The sequence below is a fragment of the Pseudorca crassidens genome, chromosome 3 (assembly GCF_039906515.1).
Source record: "Pseudorca crassidens isolate mPseCra1 chromosome 3, mPseCra1.hap1, whole genome shotgun sequence".
In the NCBI taxonomy this organism is placed as follows: domain Eukaryota; kingdom Metazoa; phylum Chordata; class Mammalia; order Artiodactyla; family Delphinidae; genus Pseudorca; species Pseudorca crassidens.
The window spans coordinates 26,567,109-26,586,832 of record NC_090298.1 but is presented as its reverse complement, the minus strand read 5'-3'; the positions used below and the strand labels follow the sequence as shown (position 1 = coordinate 26,586,832).

The window sequence follows — 19,724 nt, the reverse complement described above, 5'->3', positions numbered from 1 at the left end:
GAACTCTTTAGAAAGTAACTACCTCAGAAAGTTCCAGACAAACCCAATTCTACGGACTGTGGAGGCCAGCCCTGTATAACGCTGTTACCACATTGATAAGAAGTTGCTTGCGCTTGGGGTTATAAAATAGGCAAAGTTAAAGGGGAAAAATTGAAAGGCCAGGACAGAAAAACTACACATGTGAGGTCACCTGAGCCATTTACCTGCGCCGGAAATACTGATTTCATCTCTCACGTTCCGGCCGCTCAGAATGCAGAGTCATTGCCTGGGACAGCAAACTACACATCAGGTAGGCCTGGCTGTTCCGTGTCGTCCATGGGCACACCTCCTCCATTGCTTCAGTATCTAAGAAAGTACCTAACCTCCTGGCTGAGAATCCGACAGAGAGTGGGACCTCTAGGAGGGGTTGCTGGGGACAGATGAAGGGACGGGTAATGTCGCTATTATGAAAGACCTGCCCTGTAAGAACCTGTAAGGATGCCACTGGGCCTGCCTTCAGAAGAGCCATTTACATATCCTTCGAGCACTAACTTCGGCTGTTCAGTCCACGAGTGATTTATTACCTGCCAAATGCTAGGTACCGTACAAGATATAGGAACAGAAAAATAGGATGGAGTTCACGCTCTAGTTGAAGAGGAAAGACAGGCAGCAACTAGCAGTAGAATATAATCAAGTATGAAAACATGTTATATAGACTCACAGGAGGTGAGTCATCAATGGATGGACGGCACGGCAAACTCACCAAGAGGAAAAGAGTTCTCGTGTTATTCATGTAACATCCTCCAAAGGGAAGATAGACTGGCTAGCCTAAAAGAATATTTGGAAGAGTTTCTAATTTGTTTAGAAGCCCATTTTTTCACCCGGAACTACCAATTCACATATAGCAGAGAAATTACTAGATAGTTAGATAAGTAGACAGATAGATAAAGTAATAGAAACAATATCGTCTGAGTCCCAGCTTCTAGAAGAAGCTGATACGTCAAATGCCTTCAGAGGCCAAGCAGGTAAATCTGATCAAACACCTATGTTCTGAGTGTTCTACACCCATTTTTTCACTCAGTCCTTGGTGCAATCCTCTCGGAAGATACAAATAATTATCCCACTTAGATGAAGAAACAGAGGGTCCAGCAAGTTACGGCTTTGCAAGTTGACAAGTTTGGCTGAAGTCACACAAGCAGCAAATGGTACAGCAGAGACTCGGGGAGGAAGTTCTGCCTTCAAAGCCCCGGCCTCCATCATCACTCCCCTCTCTCACCATGGAGACACGGCAGCAAGTGCTGGGCCTGGTGGGTGCTGAGCCCTGGACCCCCGTGACAGTGAACAGCCGCTACTGAGTTCTAGCAGATGGGTGCATGCCAGAATGCCAGGACCCTGAGAAGTAAACAAACAAACCCACACTTAAAAATGTGAAATCCCTTGATTTTAAAATATTGACAACAAATCCGATCCTTCATAAATGAAAAAGAGGCACTCGGCAAACCCAACAAAACCATGTGCAATGAGCTTCAGCCCCCGTCCCTCCAGTGGGCAACCTCTGCTTCATACTTTGCCAAGGCTCATCTCACATGGGTGGTTTCACTTTCACAATAACCTTGCGAAGGAATTATTGTTATTTCTGATGGAAAATCACTGAAGGCTCAGGGAGGGTGGATGACTTTCCTGAAAATGCACCTGTTCGCAAGCAGAGGGCCTGGACTCAACAACCAGGCCCTTGGCGAATGAAGCTTCCCTCCCTTGAACTCCACCACACTGTCAGTGCGTCCACCCGGCAACCTGCTGGAGAGAGGTGTCCTTTGATTTACAGGTTGTTCCCTTTTCCCTATGAAAACGTAACTATCCATAGGCAAGGTCGTGGGTTGAAGTATTTACTGGTCAATGAAACTTGCATTTAATAAACATGTATTTGAAAGAAGGAACCAGATCCTTTCCAAAGAGCAGTCTTTCTGGGGGGAGAGCTGCAGACAGCATGAGAGGAGGGATGGGGTGGGGGCATCATGAGGAGGAACAAACACTATGGAAGCAGATGTACAAGCATCGCTCTGCTTCCTAGTCTCGCCGAGAACTGGCACTGGTGGATCTACTCCTCTCCCGGGAGACCTGGCAATGAGAGGAACTTGCAGTACCTGATGGTTTCCCCCAGACTCTCACTAGTAAGAGAGCGAAATTTGGGTGAGAACTCCAGTATTCTGACTGCAGGTTCCGCTTTCTCTTTTATTTTTCCTGAGGCCACCCTCTTGTTTATCACAACAGACTAAGCCCAGAGCTGTCCTGACTTTGCAGGTCTCAGTTTGAATTCACTATAGAGCTATGGATGCCGATGTATCAAAATAAGACCCTGAGTAAATTCTCGGGGAGAGCTTTTCTTAAAAAAATAAGTAAATAGGGCTTCCCTGGTGGTGCAGCGGTTAAGAATCCACCTGCCAATGCAGGGGACACGGGTTCGAGCCCTGGTCCGGGAAGATCCCACATGCTGCTGAGCGGCTAGGCCCAGGGATTACAACTACTGAGCCTGTGCTCTAGGGCCCGCAAGCCACAGCTACTGAGCCCATGCACCACAACTACTGAAGCCTGCACGCCTAGAGCCCGTGCTCCACAACAAGAGAAGCCACCGCAACGAGAAGCCCGTCAACACAACTAGAGAAAGCCCACACGCAGCAACGAAGACCCAACACAGCCAAAAAATAAATAAATAAATATTAAGTAAATAAATTCTGACCCTTAACTGAATCAATTCTCATTGCAAAAAAAAAAAAAAAAAAATGGAGAAAATAGAGAAATATATAAAGAAAATAAAGTCACCCACAATCTCACCAATCAGAGACAACCACAATTTTGGATTCCTTCTTCAGTCTTTTCCCAAAGTGTGTGGGTGCGTGCATGTGTGTGTACACGTGTAGTATTTTGTGCTTAGTTGAGGTCATACTCTATACTCCATTTGTTTTTTTTTTTTTGGCGATACGCAGGCCTCTCACTGTTGTGGCCTCTGCCGTTGCGGAGCACAGGCTCCGGATGCACAGGCTCAGCGGCCATGGCTCACGGGCCCAGCCGCTCCACGGCATGTGGGATCTTCCCGGACCGGGACACGAACCCGTGTCCCCTGCATCGGCAGGCGGACTCTCAACCACTGCGCCACCAGGGAAGCCCTCTATACTCCATTTTTAAGCTTGTACTTTCACTTGTTATATCTTAAACATTTTACCGTATCGTTATAATTCTTCAAAGGTTGATGTTTTAATAACCGTGCAGAACTATAACAAATGGATCACCATAATTTATTTTACTAGTTTTATTCCTTGGGAATTTAGGATATGGTCCATTTTTTTTTTTTTGCATCATAAGTGATGCTCTGATGAATACAAAATTGTCTCTATTTCCAATTTGTTCTTCAAGATGTATTTATACAAAAAGGAATTTGGGGTGACAGAGCATGCACCCTGAGTCTCTTTATACACACTGTCAACATGCTTTCCGAAAAGACTATAGCAATTTACATTAAAACTGTAAAAAAATCTTTGCCCCTTAGTCTTTCTTAACTTCAGAAACAACTGTTCTTCTGAAGAGATGGGGCTCACTTCCCTTGTGTATCGCTAAATAATACTTAGGCAATAATTGCAGCTGTGTTCTTCCCCATGAAGCTTTTATTTCATTTCGCTTCATTTTTGACTAGTAAATGACCATGCAACACTTGCTAAAAGAGGCAAAAATGCACTTTATTGTTTTTCTCTGGTGAGTAGGCTGCAGTGAAGTTCTGTGAAACAGAACTGAATCTATCCCAATCACATAAATCAAGATGAACGGGCCTGAAGGAGAAGCATTCCATTTGAAATGGCAGTGGTGATTTAGAGCCATGTGGCCAAAATGCCCATTAGCTGTTTGTCATGAATATTTTTAGAAAGTGCAAAACAAGACTGTGATGAGAACCAGGGCCGTAGTGTCCCCGTCTCCCCAGGAATCTGCCTGAAGCCTTCAGAAGCTGGCCAGGAATCAGCTGTGCTCCCTGGGCTGACAAACCCAGCACATACACACCCCAAAGAGCATTAAAGGCACAGCAGATGGAGAAAGGACACACGTCTGCTCCGAGGACCGTCCCTCCGAGGACTGTCAAGATTTACACTTAGTGCAGGTAAAGCACTTCTGTTGTCAGACTGTGTAGACATGAGAAAGGTTGAGGTTAAAGCTGAGGACCCCATCTATGGTGATGTGGACCATTATTTCTCAGCTCTCTGAAATGATTCTGGGGAAAAATCCCACGATCTAAATATATTACGGATTTCAATCTCTCTAACATTCAAAAACTGTCCTTTTCATTGCTCTTCTTCAGGTCTGAGGTTTTTCAGAGTGAATGAAGCTTGTGGCAGAACTGTGTGACCCTGAGCAAGTCACTTAATCTCTCTGAGCCTCAGTTTCCTCATCAGAAAAGCGGGTCAATAATAATGTCTGCCTCGTAGGGGTCGTGTGGGAATTAAACAAAATAATCCATGCAGAACACCAGTACTATAAGATGGTCTCAGCAGCTGCTAATTTTAATCCTGGAGGTCATGGTATAGTTCAAAAGCAGATTTATCCAGCTATGAATTATTGGCACATTTTACTTCTGGAAACCACAGCTCACTAGCCTCCCCAGCAGAGGAAGGGAAAGAAAAGAAATGAAACCTAAAGAGTCACATCTGCCTTATTTTAACCACTGCTGTGAGCCACATAATGGGAGGAGGAATTTGTAACAACTGCTAAAAATGAAACTATTAAATGACCTGTGGCTATTTCTGTCCCCATTTAGCAGCTTTCAGAGGATGAGGACAGGCAAAGGATGTACATTTGTGTGAACTCTGCCCAGAGTCAGGACTTTCCTCTCATTCTATCCTCCCCTCTTCCAACAACAGGCAGGCTGTCCTGAAGTTCCATGAAAAGGCCGAGCCTCTGCCAGCCCCAAGGGGTGAGTGCCCCCGTTCAGGTAGGGCAGGATCAGAGACCTGGGGTCCAGTCTTATCCTACCACTGGCTATGCAAGTCATTTCCCCTTTCGATAAAATAAGGCCAGATGGAACTCGGGGTCATCTCTAAACTTCTTTTTAGTGATGAGAGTGGTTCTCTCCTCATAAGCAATTTTAAGATCGAAAATACTCTTTTCCTGTGGACCTTGTGAAAGTCTCTTTTATTGCAGTTGCTCACATCAGGGTGAGCAAATGAGTCAAAGAGGGTTGAATGTGAGGTTGAAACAAGGTTACATGGCTGCTGGTAGACTCGTGAGATTCAGAGCAAAAAACCTGCATCAAATTAGGTCAAGTCAGGTATTTATTGAAGGGCTGAATCACAACCACGCACTGTTAACAGGCCCCCATGAGATACCCAGAAGCCCGCTAGCCCTGTATGGACTTCCAGGCCGAACACGAGCAGTTGACAGCAAGATAAGCCAAAAGCAAGAAACCTGTTCATTATTTTAATGATATTCTTTTGTTTAGCTGACCCTTGAACAACATGGGGGTTAGGTGTGCCAATTGCCTGTGCAGCTGAAAGTCTGCCTACAGATTTGACTCACCAAAAACTGCTGACTGGAAGCCCTACTCATAACATAAATAGTCGATTAATACATATTTTGTGTGTCATATGTATTATATACTGTATTCTTACAATAAAGTAAGCTAGAGGAAAGAAAATGTTATTAAGAAAATCCTAAGGAAGAGAGAACACATTTACAGTACTGTACTGTATTTGTCAATATCACAAGTTTATGTCATCTGTTTACAAGATGAATCGTCTGTCAGTACCTACATCATATTGTCTTAAATGATACAAAACGCTATGGAGGTTATACGTATTACTAACACTGGACATCAAAAATGAAAGAATAATGTGAAAAAGAAATTCCTATTTATTTACAGGTATAATGACTCATGCATTGATAAGGAAGCAGCAATGTGATTGCTTTATGGTAGCCTAGGGTAATGGATAAAATTGCTTCACAGTAGCCTAGCCTGTATACTAATGAATAAATTGTTATATTTATATTTATATGAATATATTTATATAAATTGTTAATTGTATACTAATTGAATAAATTATTAATATGACTAATACAGTCATATTAATACAGTATTACAGTCATATTAATGTAATTCATTACATTTGTAATGTAATGCATTACATTCAAATGTAATACAGTATTACAGTCATATTAATAACACAGTATTGGAAACATTGTCACATTAAAAAAAAAACCTTACCTATGAAAATAGGCTCATACACAGCTTCTCCAATTACAAGAGACAGGCATACTGTATAGTAAGGTAATTCTTTGAAAGCAAAGTTATAAAACAGTAGAAAAACTAATAAGTTATTAATTTTATGTTAAATATCACTCACCTTATGCCTATGTAAGGACAGACTAGTATCTACATATATTTTATGCATTCATGACTTTTCTAACTTTTTCTTAAGTTTTTTGCTATTTCTAGGCTACATGGTTCATTGGTTTTTTACTTTTTTTAGCAAATCTCCGAAAAGTTTTCCAATATATTTACTGAAAAAAAAGCCCACTATAAGTGGGCCCATGCAGTCCAACCCCACGTTGTTCAAGGGTCAACTCTACTTACAAAATTATCATAAATCATTAAATGCTTTTTTGAAGACTATTTTCCATCCAATGAATAGCTGAAAAGCTATACAGCAAAACATAAGATACTGTTAGAATCACTTTCATTTTAGATGATTCTGATTCAGTGCATTCCTCTGCCCTCCCAGGTAAGACCACCTCAATAATTTTATTCCTAAAACTGCCACCTTAGAATTCCTTTATGTACTTTATAATTTGGGATATTTTAAAATACAGAGTTTACATAAAATGGGTAATGGGAGGTCACTGTTGGGCCCTTCTTGGTTATCTCCAGCAGGCTGGTAAGCTCCCAACAGGCTACGTGTGCTCATCTCGTCTACCTCTGTCTTATACATAGAAAAGTCATCTAGAGCCAAGTACCAGGAGCATGGAAGGAAGCAGTGACCCAGTGACAGCATTAAGTTCCCCCCACGCCACCTGAAACAGTGTGTGAGCTGTGCCAACACAACTTTGTAACAAATCCCCTTCAGCTCATCCCTCCAACCAGACAGCTATTTCTAAAGTCCCCCCAATCTCTCCATCCACAACCCTCACCATGTGGAGCTGCCACTACACTCACAGGGGCTCACAGAGAGACTGTGTGCTACAGGAGAAGAAGTCAGATTTGGACAAGTACATCTAATAGTTCCGACTGACTGATCAAGAAACAAATCTGTTTCAATCAGTAGAACCCTTGGAGGCAAGGGATAAAAACTCAACCTGAAGAACAGAAGAAGGGAATTTATCAACACATATACATGAAAAGTCCATGGGGAATGGGGATAGCTCTCAACACGGCTGGATCCATATACCCACTCACCAGGAGTCTTGATTTTTCTGTCTTCCGTGCTGGCTTCATTTCCAGCTGGCACGCTGCCCATGGTAGCAAAGGGGGCCACCAGGAGCTGAAGGTTCTATGCTACCAGCTCAGAAACTCCACCTGAGAGCTTATGCCTCTTTCCCAGTGGTTCTAGCAGAAGTCCTGAAATGGATTCTCATTGTCTAACTTGGATCATGTGGCCATCACTTAACCTGCCTCTGAGTTACGTGCTGGCTCCTGGAGCTAGAGGGTGGGACAGACCCCCTGCAGCACATGGACTGAGTGAGAAAGGGCATCCTCCAGAGCAAGGGGTCGGGGGAAGGGTGTCGGAAAGACAGAAACCAACGACAGCTCTAAACAGGAGGCTTAGCCGTCTGAACCGTATTCACCCCAGGCTTTGTCTGTTCTCAGTGTGGTGCATACTCAGTGCTAGTTCACAAAGAGTTGTTCCCAGTCAAGAATCCGAACACAATCAGCTCTTCGGGGCACCCTTGTGCTCCCTTCCAGGCACTGCCCTCCTAAGGGTAACCACTATCCTGCTTCTAACACCACAGATACATTTTGCCTGTTATTACACTTCATAGAAACAGCATCGCATGGAATGTGCTTTTATGACTGTGCACTTTTCCGTAGGTACATTATACGTCAATAAAAAGTTTATTTTAAAAAAAGAGCTGATTATGACATTTTCCTCACTTTACCAACATCAGAAACTGTGCAACTTTCAAGGACTTTCTCAGCTTTTTCAGAAATGGCCTTGTCTCCAAATGAAACAATCTCTTGGATAACAAATTCTTTCAGCATCTGCAGTAAACCACAGGTGGCCAAGGTCACAGGCAGTGGGGCCCACGCGAGGGGCTTGCTATGCTCTTCTACCTGCTTCTGCACAGCCTTTCAGCCTGGGCTCTGTCTTCTCACAGCGGGGCGTCTGGGAAGACCCTTTGCTGTTCTTTGCATCTGGATGGCAGAGGTGAGCAGAGGGCACCTGTCAACCAAGCAGCGGCCTGCCAGTAAGCCTTTGAAGGCTCGTGGGCAGAAGAGAGAGATGGCATTGCTGGGTCACTCCAGAGCAGTGATTCAGGGACCCCTTAAAGAACGATGACAGTTACAAACTCTGCCTTGCACCTCTCGATGCTGAAGCTCATCTGTGGATAAACCCCAAAAGTCTATGGATTCCAGGTGAAAACTTCTCTATAGGGCAGAACTAGAGCAAGCCAACAGGTGACACTGGCCACCCTCGGCAGGCAGGGTGTCCCTCTGCCCTAGAATTGTGCATGCAGGGGATGGAGGGGCTTCTATAAGGTTTGCTATAGACAAGACTTCCTGGAATGGGTGAGAAGGTGGATTACATTATCTTTAAGGCTCTTTCTGAGGCTCTGATTTCATGATTCTAACAAAGCCCCCTAATGGTCCTAACAGTAGACCAGAGGCCAGACCATCAATGTTCATTCCTCAAAACAAAACAAAACACGGAATTACCATGTAACTGAGTAATTCCACTCCTAAGTATATACCCCACAGGACTGATCACAGGCATTCAAACACATAACTGTACATGACTGTTCTTAGCAGCACTATTCAACATAGCCAAAAGGTAGAAACAACACAGATGTCCATCGACAGATAAACAGATCAACAGAATGTTGTACATCCATGCATGCCATGGCATATTATTCAGCTTTAAAAGGGATGAAGTTCCAACACATGCTCCAATACATGAACAAGCCTTGGAAACATTATGCCAGAAGTCAGATCCAAAAGGCCACAAATTGTATGATTCCATTTACATGAAATGTCCAGAAGAGTTGACTCTACAGACAGAGAGCAGATGAGTGGTTGCCAGGGGCCCGAGGTCGGGGTGCGGGGGTGATGGAGTGAATGGGGAGTGACCGGTAATGGGCACAGAACCTCCTTCTGAGGGATGATGAAGATGTTCGGGAACTAGATAGAGGTGATGGCGGCACAACACTATGAATGTACTAAATGCCACTGAATTGTAATCTTACGTTATATGAATGTTACCTTAATAAAAAATTAAATAAAACCAATGATGAGTGAGCAGGCTCTGTGCGGCCCTGGGCTCCCAGGTTGCCCGGCAAATACGGGGCCCGTCTCCATTCTGGGCCTCCTAACCGGGCCTGCCCAGCCCACAGTCATTTTCTGGATTTGGAATTTTAAACTAAAGCAAAATAACAACAACATCATCAACAAAAACGCCAGCCACCCTGAAAAGGCTCTTTACCCTCTAATACCCAACCTCCAGGCTAGAAACAGAAGAGGCAGATGTAAATGAACCCTTTCCGGCCAAAAGGGTAAGCATTTTAAGCCTGGAAACACCTTGGGAGGGAGCGCAAACAGAGGCTAGAGGATTTCCCCTAAACTCCCCTAAATAAAGCAAAGGAATTCCCTCTAGTCCTATCATGGTTCACACAACCTCGAGAAGACACAACAGTACCTGAAGGCCTCAAAATCAACTATTTCGTTTAGGCAGATCCAGCAGATGGTTGGGTCATGAGAATCATCACCCAACTGCCCACCCCACTGTTCCTTTAATCAAACCCTCTTTTGCCTTTTAGAGCAAGAATGCATCCATTAAACCCAGATAACCAAGTGAGCCTCAGGTTTTATAATGATATAAAAGGTAAATAATTTCATGGTCCATCCCATGACAAAGTTGGTGACTTTCTTATTTTGAGACTCATTCCAAGATACCCCTGAAAACACTGATCCCTGAGGTCTGTTGTATGGGATGACCACTCAGCCATTTACCAGCTAGAGATTCTGCCACCACCCCAATCCCAACTCCCTTACACACACACACACACACACACACACACACACACACACACACACCCCTACTTGTGGCTTGACTTCCTGGAGGAATTTCTTCCTCAGCTGAACTGCCCTCCTTATAACAGCGGGGAGCTACCCTTTCATGTGGTCCAACTGAACAGAGATGCACTTGCATCAGAGTCACACGCTCCCAACCTTCACAGGTGCAGGTCCTGCAGAAAGAGCGACTGATGTGAGTGGCGGTACTACCAGAGTATCTTGTCGAACAGCTGCTCCTCACAGTGTCTAAAATCAGAGGGCAAACAAGAAATCATTCATCCCCGGAGCTAACTTGTAAGAGAGAATTTCCATTCCTTAAGAGGTATGAAGAGGTTTTACTCCTTCTCAACTAGATCTTGCTAGAAGTACATAGGAATGAAGAAGAGTCACAGAGCAAATATTTACTAAGCACCAACTCTGTGAATGATACTTGAGATGGAAAGAGCTACGAGATACACTCCTTGTCCTCTTAGAATGTATAATTGCTCTGAGTGGAGAAGACACGTATATTGAAAACAGATACAACCATTTTGTAAAAATACCCCTCAGGGGAAAAGAAATTATTCTTAAATTGATGGATGGATGAAAACAATTGGGGACAGACCTTGAAACCCTAACCTGACATTCCTTCCAGTGTAGTGGAAAACAAAGGCCTTGAAAGAGGAACAATCTGAATTTTAATACCATCCCTATCCTGCACAGGCTGTGTCACCCTGACAAGATACTAAACCTTTCTAAGTCTCACTTTTTCCATCTGTAAAATGGGCATCATGCGGGCTTCCCTGGTGGCACAGTGGTTGAGAGTCCGCCTGCCGATGCAGGGGACACGGGTTCGTGCCCCGGTCCGGGAAGATCCCACATGCCGTGGAGCGGCTGGGCCCGTGAGCCATGGCCACTGAGCCTGCGCGTCCGGAGCCTGTGCTCCACAACGGGAGAGGCCACAACAGTGAGAGGCCCACGTACCGCTAAAAAAAAAAAAAATGGGCATCATGCCACGTATTCTGCAGGGTGGTTGTGAGCATCCAATAAGAAACAAATTTAATAGAACATGGAAGATGTGCATTGTATAACAGCTATAATATAAATAGCACATGACAGAGAAATTAGTCAATAATACATAAAAATAGCTACGAATTGGAGGCTGAGTATGGGACATGCGCTATCTAAATTAATCTTCCCAACAACTTTGTTATTAATCATCTTATAAATTACTCTATAAATTTAATTTCATAGACATTGCGTTTGTTAAGGCAAACTAATCTTTGTAGTCAAGGAGCCCGTAAATCTCTGAATTTTCCCAGGCTAGATAGAAGCTGTAAAGAAGCATCATATCGGGTGTGGTCAACTAACATTGTCTTCCCACCACCCTTAGCGCTTGCCAAGCAGCCCCCAAAACAAGGGCCCTGCAGTGCCCAGACAGTCAAGTGACTCACATAAGTGGACTTGTGTTTTGTATTCAGCTTACAGTACACTCCTCTTCAAAATTCATTTTGTCCATCCCATTTACCGGACAATTACTTCCCTCAGGGCAATGGTTCTCAAAGAAGAGGAGGGATTTTGCCCCTTGGGGACATTTGGCAACATCTGGAGACATACTTGGTTGTCACAAGTGTGTGTTTGTGTGGGCGGGATGGGGGGGCGGGTGAGCGGAGGTTGGTACTGGCGTCTAGTGGATGGAGGCCAGAGGATGCCGCTGAGTATCCTGCAATGCCTGGGCCAGCCCCTCCTGCAAGAAGCCATTGAGGTTGAGAAACCTTGCCTTAGGGGCAGAGAGGGAATCTTAGATTTCCTTGTAGCCATAACACATGCCCAGAGGAAGTCAGAGACGGTTTCCCGGTTGGTCTTGTAGCGAGAGCCCAGCTTCATGGAATGCAGTCTTGCATATTTACAGCGGGAGATGGTATTGGAGGAAAGAAGGATTTCAAGCAACCTTGCTCTCGCAAGAGCCCAAATGACATGTCGCCAAAATGAAGAAATAGAGCCCCAGTCAAGCCTCTGGAGTGTCAAGGTCAATGCCTATCCTTTGCAAGGAGGCTCTCAGCTGGCTCTTTAGTATCTGAATGCAGGATGTCTTGTGTGGCCAAACCTGTGGTCTGGGCCACAGTAGAAGGCACAGGGCCAAGCCTTACACAGGACTGTCATCCCCAGGCTCAGGCCCACTCCTGCCCTGCACCCCATGATTTAAGGGGGTCCTCCTGATCTGCTGAAGGCACAGAAGTTCGCTGCAGTCTTTTGATCTGGCTCTCCCTTCTCCACGTCTACCCTTCTCATCCTTAATGACACTTACCATGTTGGGCAAAATCCTACTACGCCACACTTAACGGTGGCAACAGGAAGGCACCGACGTCACCTCTGTGGCCTGAAAGAAAGCCTGGAGCAGGGGCCTCCACTCACATTCGATAGCTAAGGAAAGGAAGGCTCAAGAGAGAGTGTTTCCCAGTTACACGGCGAGGGGGGTGGGAGTCTCCAAAGCTGAGCTTCTGCCTCCAAGTTCAGTGCTCTTTCCCCTCCAGCACACACTGCAGGGGAAGCCCATGGTGGCGGCCTGCTTTATTGCCTAATGCAGCAGGGAGCGGAAACCTGTGAGATGGGGGGGTCTCACGAAGCGGTGGGAGGTGCATCATCTGTATTCGGCTGCCATAGCTGAGCACGGGGTGGGAGAAGCACAAGCCAGCGAATCCCCCAGCATCCGGTGCAGGCAGGGGAGGGGGGCAGCCTGTGAGAGAGAGGTCTCCTACCAGGAGGAGAGAGCGCTCCTCAAAGGCAGGGTACGAAGAGGTCTGGCAGAGGACGTGAAGGTTCTAGATTGCTTCATGAAACATTTATTGAGCACACTGGGCCAGATGCTACAGATACAGAGCGAACAGGGCAGGTAAGAGCCCCACCTCCTGAGAACGTACATTCTAGGAGAGAGAGGATAAGTAAACCAGAAGAACACAGATGATTGTGCTAAGTGCCAGAGATAAATAAACAAGAAACTGCAATCAGAAAGTACCAGGTTTGGGGGCAGCACTATGTAGACAACAGATCAAGGAAATACACTTGGGGAAAGCGCCATTTAAGCCGAGACCTAAAAGGTAAGAAGAACCCAGCTCCCTAGAGAGGACAGAGCGGAAGCCTGTACAGGCAGCGAGCAAGGGTCCCGAGTCAGGTATCTGAGGGCGTGCTTGAGGGACGACCACTGAGGCTGCGATGGCAGGAGGGAGTGGAGTGGTATGAAGCTGGCCAGGGGCCAACACAGGCAAGACCTTGAATTTTATCTAAGAGTGCTGGGAAGCCAACACTGGAAAGTTTTATGCAACAAAGAGACATTTCTGTTTTGCAATACCATTTGGCTACAGTGAGAAGCAGAGACGAGAAAAGACCAAGACTGGGAGCACAGCACTGGTCAGGAAGCCTTGGTCCGGGCAGGAGATGGAGGGGCCATGCCTGGGACTAGCAGCAGGGCATGGGGAGAAGGGGACAATCTGAGCTGAGGATGGAGGCAGAGCCAGCAGGACTTGCTGATGGAAGGGGGTGGGCGGAAGGAGGCAGAAACGAAGGCCATTATCAAGTGATGCCAATTACCAAGATGGGAAAATACAGAGGAGAAAGAGATTTAGGGGAAGGGGGGCCTGCATTCTAACTCTCTAAACCAACCTTGGTCTTAAAAATATCCTCATTCTTAGCCTCCTTATTGTTATTAAATACTTGTTGACCAAATACAGCATTAAGACACTGCTACTGACTCACTTTTTTTTTTTTTTTTTCCTGCCCTACGCGGGCCTCTCACTGTCGTGGCCTCTCCCGTTGCGGAGCACAGGCTCCGGACGCGCAGTCTCAGCGGCCATGGCTCACGGGCCCAGCCGCTCCGCGGCATGCGGGATCCTCCTGGACCGGGGCACGAACCCGTGTCCCCTGCATCAGCAGGCGGACTCTCAACCACTGCACCACCAGGGAAGCCCCTGACTCATTTTTAAGAAATCTAAGACTCACTTTTATGGAAAGCGGGAAAAAAAAATTGCAAAGCAAGTGTAATTTGATTGCTTTTGAGATTTTTCACAAAGATAATATATAAATATATAAATGCTAGTTATCAAGGGACTTGTACTTTCCGCTTTATACTTTCCTTATTACTTTTTATAGCAACATTTTTTTTTAGAAAGAATGAGTTACTCCTTTGAAGTCAGGCTTTGTGTTTCCAAAATGCCCCTCTGAAGATGCACAGCATATTTCCTCTTGGAAGCCATAACCTATTAGGACATCTGAAGGGAGCACAGTTGGGAAGGAAAAGGACACAAGCCAGGTCGATTATGCAGAGAGCTCCATGCAGGATGCCCTGAGCACCTTCCGGCCAGCTCTCACAAGAGTCCACCACTAATGCATTCAGATTCCAACCTGCCTTTTCTTCTTGCTTCATCGGTTCTCATTTTTAAATCTGGCCCACTCACTGTGGAGGTGTGTTTAAAATCAAAGAGGGAGGATCTTTTTCTTATTTAGCGCCAAGCTGGCCCCCTTTTGCTTCAGCCCATCAAGATAAGCTCAGTCGTCAATCACCTCCTCCACGAAGCCTTCCATGACCATCCCAGGCTATTAACAACTTTTTTCCTGGTCTCCATCATACCACAAGATGTCTTGATTATAGCGTTTGTCCCATTAATTTTTAATATCCAGTAAGTCCCCTACATACGAATGAGTTCCATTCCGAGAGCACATTTGTAAGCCCAATTTGTTCGTAAGTTCAATTTGTTCGTAAGTCCAACACAGTTAGCCTAAGTACCCAACTAACACAATCGGCTATCTAGTACTGTACTGTAATAGGTTTATAATACTTTTCACACAAATAATACATAAAAAACAAATCAACACAAAAAATAAAGAAAACAGTTTTAATCTTACAGTACAATATCTTGAAAAGTACAGTAGAACAGTTCGACAGCTGGCATACAGGGACTGCCACGCACGTTTGCATCTTTGAAAGTTTGCAGCTTGAAGGTTCGTATGTAGCGGACTTACTGTACATCTGTTTCCTCCATTAGATGGGGAGTTCAGAGTGGACACCTGTCATGCTTTTTGTCTACCCAGTGCCTTTTGACACCTTTCCTATGTGTACAGAATTTCCCATCTCATGATTTTACACATCTCTAAGGTAAAAGGCAGAAACCTGTTTTCCCAGTTTCCCTTGCCAGCTGTGGTACAGGCACATGACCTGGGCTCTGCCAATCAGGCGTAAGAGGCATGAAGCAGCGGTTGCCTCGTGGAACCCATTTTGGCAAAAGTGGCTGCAGACATCCAACTTTCAAAGACATCAACAGCAGAAAATTTTAAAGTAGTGTCTTGTGCTCAATGTCAAGCATCGGTGCCCATCCACCAGTAGGGGCAGAAGCATCTCCACTGCAACAGTGCGTTGCCCAGATTGGCCGCTTTGCTTCCAAGCCAGTTCTGCCTCTGCTGGAGCTTCTTTAATAAATTACTTCTCTGCTTAAACCAGGTAGAGTAGATTCTGCTGTTTGCAAACAAAGTTCTTAACTGATAACTGAGGTCCTCAAGGCAGGGATGGAATGGATTCATTTCTCTATCACTCCTGTCTAGGAAAGTGTTGTGTACATTCCCCATCCACCTACCAGAATACCGATGTGAGCATTATTGAAGGTGCAGATCAATTATGTTGAATAAATGAATAAATGGATGGAGAAGCTAGACTGCAAATGATTAGCCTCTCAAATCCCCATTCTTTCAGTGATCATCGAAGAGTGTTATTCCTTCTGTAAGTCTTCTGCTAATTAGAGAAGACACACAGGAATGTTGCTTCCCATAGCGATTCTCAAACCAGGCTTCTCTGCAATATTGGTGGTTTCCATTGCTGACACCGAATAATAGCGAGTTTTTCCCAATACATACAGAAAATGTATTTAGCACATGGGATTTGTCGGTTTCAGGGTTTTCACTCAGAAAGTTTGAAAACTCTGGCATCTACTACTGTTTTGTCAGCAAGTACAATGGATGAAAAAATAGTTGAGCAAGTAAGCAAATACTACAGCAAAAACCCAAAACTGCTGGTCTGCTTAGTTCAACAATTTTCCTTCTCCCCATGCCCAATTTTTTCACTGGGATTTTAGACGGCACACTTAACACAGCAAGTTCTTTTCTGCTAGTCAAGGTATTCTTAGTTCATATAATGGAATCCACTGATTCGACACGGTATTGAATGGACAGCACTGACTCACAAATTCTTGGCCACCTGAATATTTTTGAGCACTGCAGTTCTAAGTTCCTGCCCCCGTGCTCTCCTTCTGTTATAGGCTGAACTGTGTCCTCCCCAAATTCATATGATGAAGCCCTAATCCCCAGTACCTCAGAACGCAACGGAATTTGGAGACACGTTCTTTAAAGAGATGATTTAGCTAAAATGAAGCCATTAGGGTGCCCTAATCCAATATGCCTGGTGTCCACATAAGAAGACATTTGGACACACCAGAAACAGAGACACCAGGGGCATGCAGGGAAAAGACCATCCGAGGACACAGAGAGAGAACACAGACACCTGCAAGCCGAGAAGACAGGCCTCAGGAGAAGCCAAACCTGCCAACATATTGATCTTGAGCTACCAGCCTGCAGAAGTGTGAGAAAATACATTTCTGTTGTTTAAGCCCCCAGCCTATGACAACTTGTTACAGCAGCACCAGGAAACAGCTGCACCTTCCTCTGAGTTTCCTAGCGTCCAATCAGAGCTGCACATGCACAGTGGAAGCTGTCCTGGGGCTCCTGGCCCTTCCCTCCTCCGGCTCCATTGCTCTCCGCACCCCTAACTGGGAAGGCGGAGGAACAAATCCTGACTGCGCTGCGAGGCCCACAGGCCGTCCCCTGTGAATCCCCGGGCTCCTGACTCACGGCCCCTTTAGGGAGTCACCCCCTCGTAGGGCGGATCGTGCCCTGCTTCCCGTGCTCTCTTGTGGCGGCAGAAACACAGTGGGGAGGAGTGACCTTTAAATTCTGCGAGTGTGACTGAGTTACACAGAGGAACTGACAGCACGGCCTGCGGCACCAGGCCCCACTGGGAGGCCCTGGGGGAACTAGGGCTCAGGATGGGGAGAAACACACAAAGAGGAGGCGGGAGGGGCCCGGGACAAACCGTCTACCTCAAAATTGTCTCTGGCCTTGTGCTGGCTCCAGGCTCCCGCCAGAGACAGTGGTTTCTGGGGCGAAGAGAGCATTTTATTTTTTTTGGCCACACCATGTGGCAGCTGGGACCTTAGTTCCCTGACCAGGGATCGAACTCGTGACCCCTGCAGTGGAAGTGTGGAGTCTTAACCACTGGACCGCAAGGGAGAGAGCATTTTATTGGGTTTTTTTTGTTTGTTTTGTTTTTTTGGTACTCGGGCCTCTCACTGTTGTGGCCTCTCCCGTTGCGGAGCACAGGCTCTGGACGCACAGGCTCAGCGGCCGTGCCTCACAGGCATAGCCGCTCCGTGGCATGTGGGATCTTCCCGGACCAGGGCATGAACCCGTGTCCCCTGCATCGGCAGGCGGACTCTCAACCACTGCGCCACCAGGGAAGCCCGAGAGAGCATTTTAAAAAGGAGTCTCTGGGTGGTTAGGGCCCTGGTGGGCAGAGGGGCTCCCACCTTACCTTCGGGGTGCCCCCCGCCACTGCTCCCCTCCCAGGGGCCCGCCACGGCCGGTGCAGCTGCTCTGAATGAGAGCACCCGGGCTCTGCTGCGTAACAGAGGGCACAGACAGGAATCGGGGCGGGAGGCAGCCACCCGGCCCCTCTGACCAGGCCTCTAGAAGGGGCGGCTGGGGAAGTTGGGAGGCAGTGGTTTTCCTTCAGTGAAGTCACACAGTATCTCTCTTTGCAGTCAGTAGAGATGGAAAAGAAGGGCCAGGCTGGGCAACAGCTTTAGAGGAAAGAGTGAGCAGAACGTGATGCCTGGGGGGTCAAGGGGTAGGGAGGTGCAGACAGGGGGGAGCTCGGGCCACTCAGGTTCGGCCTTAAAAGGCCAGGTGGACCACGAGGTCATTCTCTGGCATCAGGGACTCTAGGAGTAGTTTTGGAGATGACGGTAGCTTTTATTATGACAATGATGATGTTATAATAAGTATAGGTCTCCTTCTCCAAGTAGACTGGATACTTCTTGAGGTTAGAAACCGCATTTCAGGCACTGAAGCTATAGCACCTAAGACACTGTACAGACAGCGTTTCAGGCACTTCTCCGCACACCAGGCTGGAGTCTGGAGCACCCATTCAGCACGTATGTAACAACATCAGCTGAGGGCCCCACGTCTCCAGGACTGGGTCGAGTACTGTGCTGGCTCTGGAACTGCAAAGGCCGGACATGCAGCTGGCACTAACACATGTCCACTGTCTCTTGGGTAAGTATTTTGAAGGATGGCATATTAACTGTATTTTTTAATTTTCTGTATGCCTGATGCTCTGGAGTCTGGGGGCTTGCTGCCTTGGCAGAGACTGCCCCTCCCAGGGCTAGCCAACTCCTAGAGATCGCAAACCACCAGCCTTCTAGCACACTTTTCATATGCAAACCAACCAGTCCAGAGCCCACATCTCCCACCTACCTACTTCATCAAGCTCTCACACACGACCCCTGCTCAAATCACCCCAGAACCTCCTCCCTCCAGTTGTACCAAACAACTTGGGGCATTCCCTAAACCATGGAGCCTACCAAAATCATTCAAACTAGCCAATCCTAAACCTGCTTAGGCCGCGTCACCCAATCCTTCCCACAAACATCACAATAAAGGATTTACCCACACTTTCTCGTAACTCTCCTTCTGCCTCCTGACCAACCCTGGTGCTTCCCTGTGTGGCCCCGCGTGGCGTGGTGTGCCTTCCGTTTCCAGGAATCTGTGCGTCTAAATTTCCACCACAACAGTCATTTCTGTGTCTGCGTGTCTTACCACGCATGATTAAAGCAAATTTCGGGTATATTTTTAAACAGATGGTTAAATGTGAATAAGCATTCAGTAACTGTAAATTAACAACTGATTCCTTCCAAGCAGTGCAAAGTACATCTTCTTCAAAAGAGAGAAAAGAGGTGTTAGTTCTATCCATCATCGTGTTAAAATTGTATGGAAGTGAGAGAAGCAGCTAGTTTTGGGAGATGGGCCAATCCGTACACAGTCAGTCCCCAGTCTAATGTGAGGTCAGGATTTGGGACGAGAATGAAAGGCAAAGAAAGCAGAAGATGCTTTTTCACCATACACTCTGCAGAGCCTTGCACAGGCTGGGAGGACAAAGGAAAATCCAGTTAACACTTGCTGCATCAAACCCAAGACTCTAACTTCCAGGAATGATGTTATTAAAGCCATGCAAACCAACAAAACAAGGAGACAAAGGAAGCATCCCTTTATGATGTTTATTTCTTAATAATCCTACCAGAAGCTCCCATCAATCCAGAGAAACGCCAAGAGATCATGGGTACATGAAGCATGTGGCACAACATCTGGTATCAAGTGAACACTCAACAAATTACAGCCGTCATTGCTG

The 19,724-nt window shown here is 46.2% G+C and overlaps 1 protein-coding gene across 2 annotated transcripts in view; it reads right to left on the bottom strand.

The window, feature by feature from the left end:
• Positions 1 to 19,724, bottom strand: part of PDZD2 (PDZ domain containing 2) — a 378,550-nt gene that overhangs the window by 283,723 nt on the left and 75,103 nt on the right. Inside the window, exon 1 of one of the 2 annotated variants that reach the window (XM_067730460.1) lies at positions 10,268 to 10,396. The exons of the other annotated variant lie outside the window; for it this stretch is intronic. The gene's annotated coding sequence lies outside the window, so the exon portion shown is untranslated. Of the gene's footprint in view, positions 1 to 10,267; positions 10,397 to 19,724 lie in introns of those variants that run through there. 2 annotated transcript variants of the gene reach the window in all.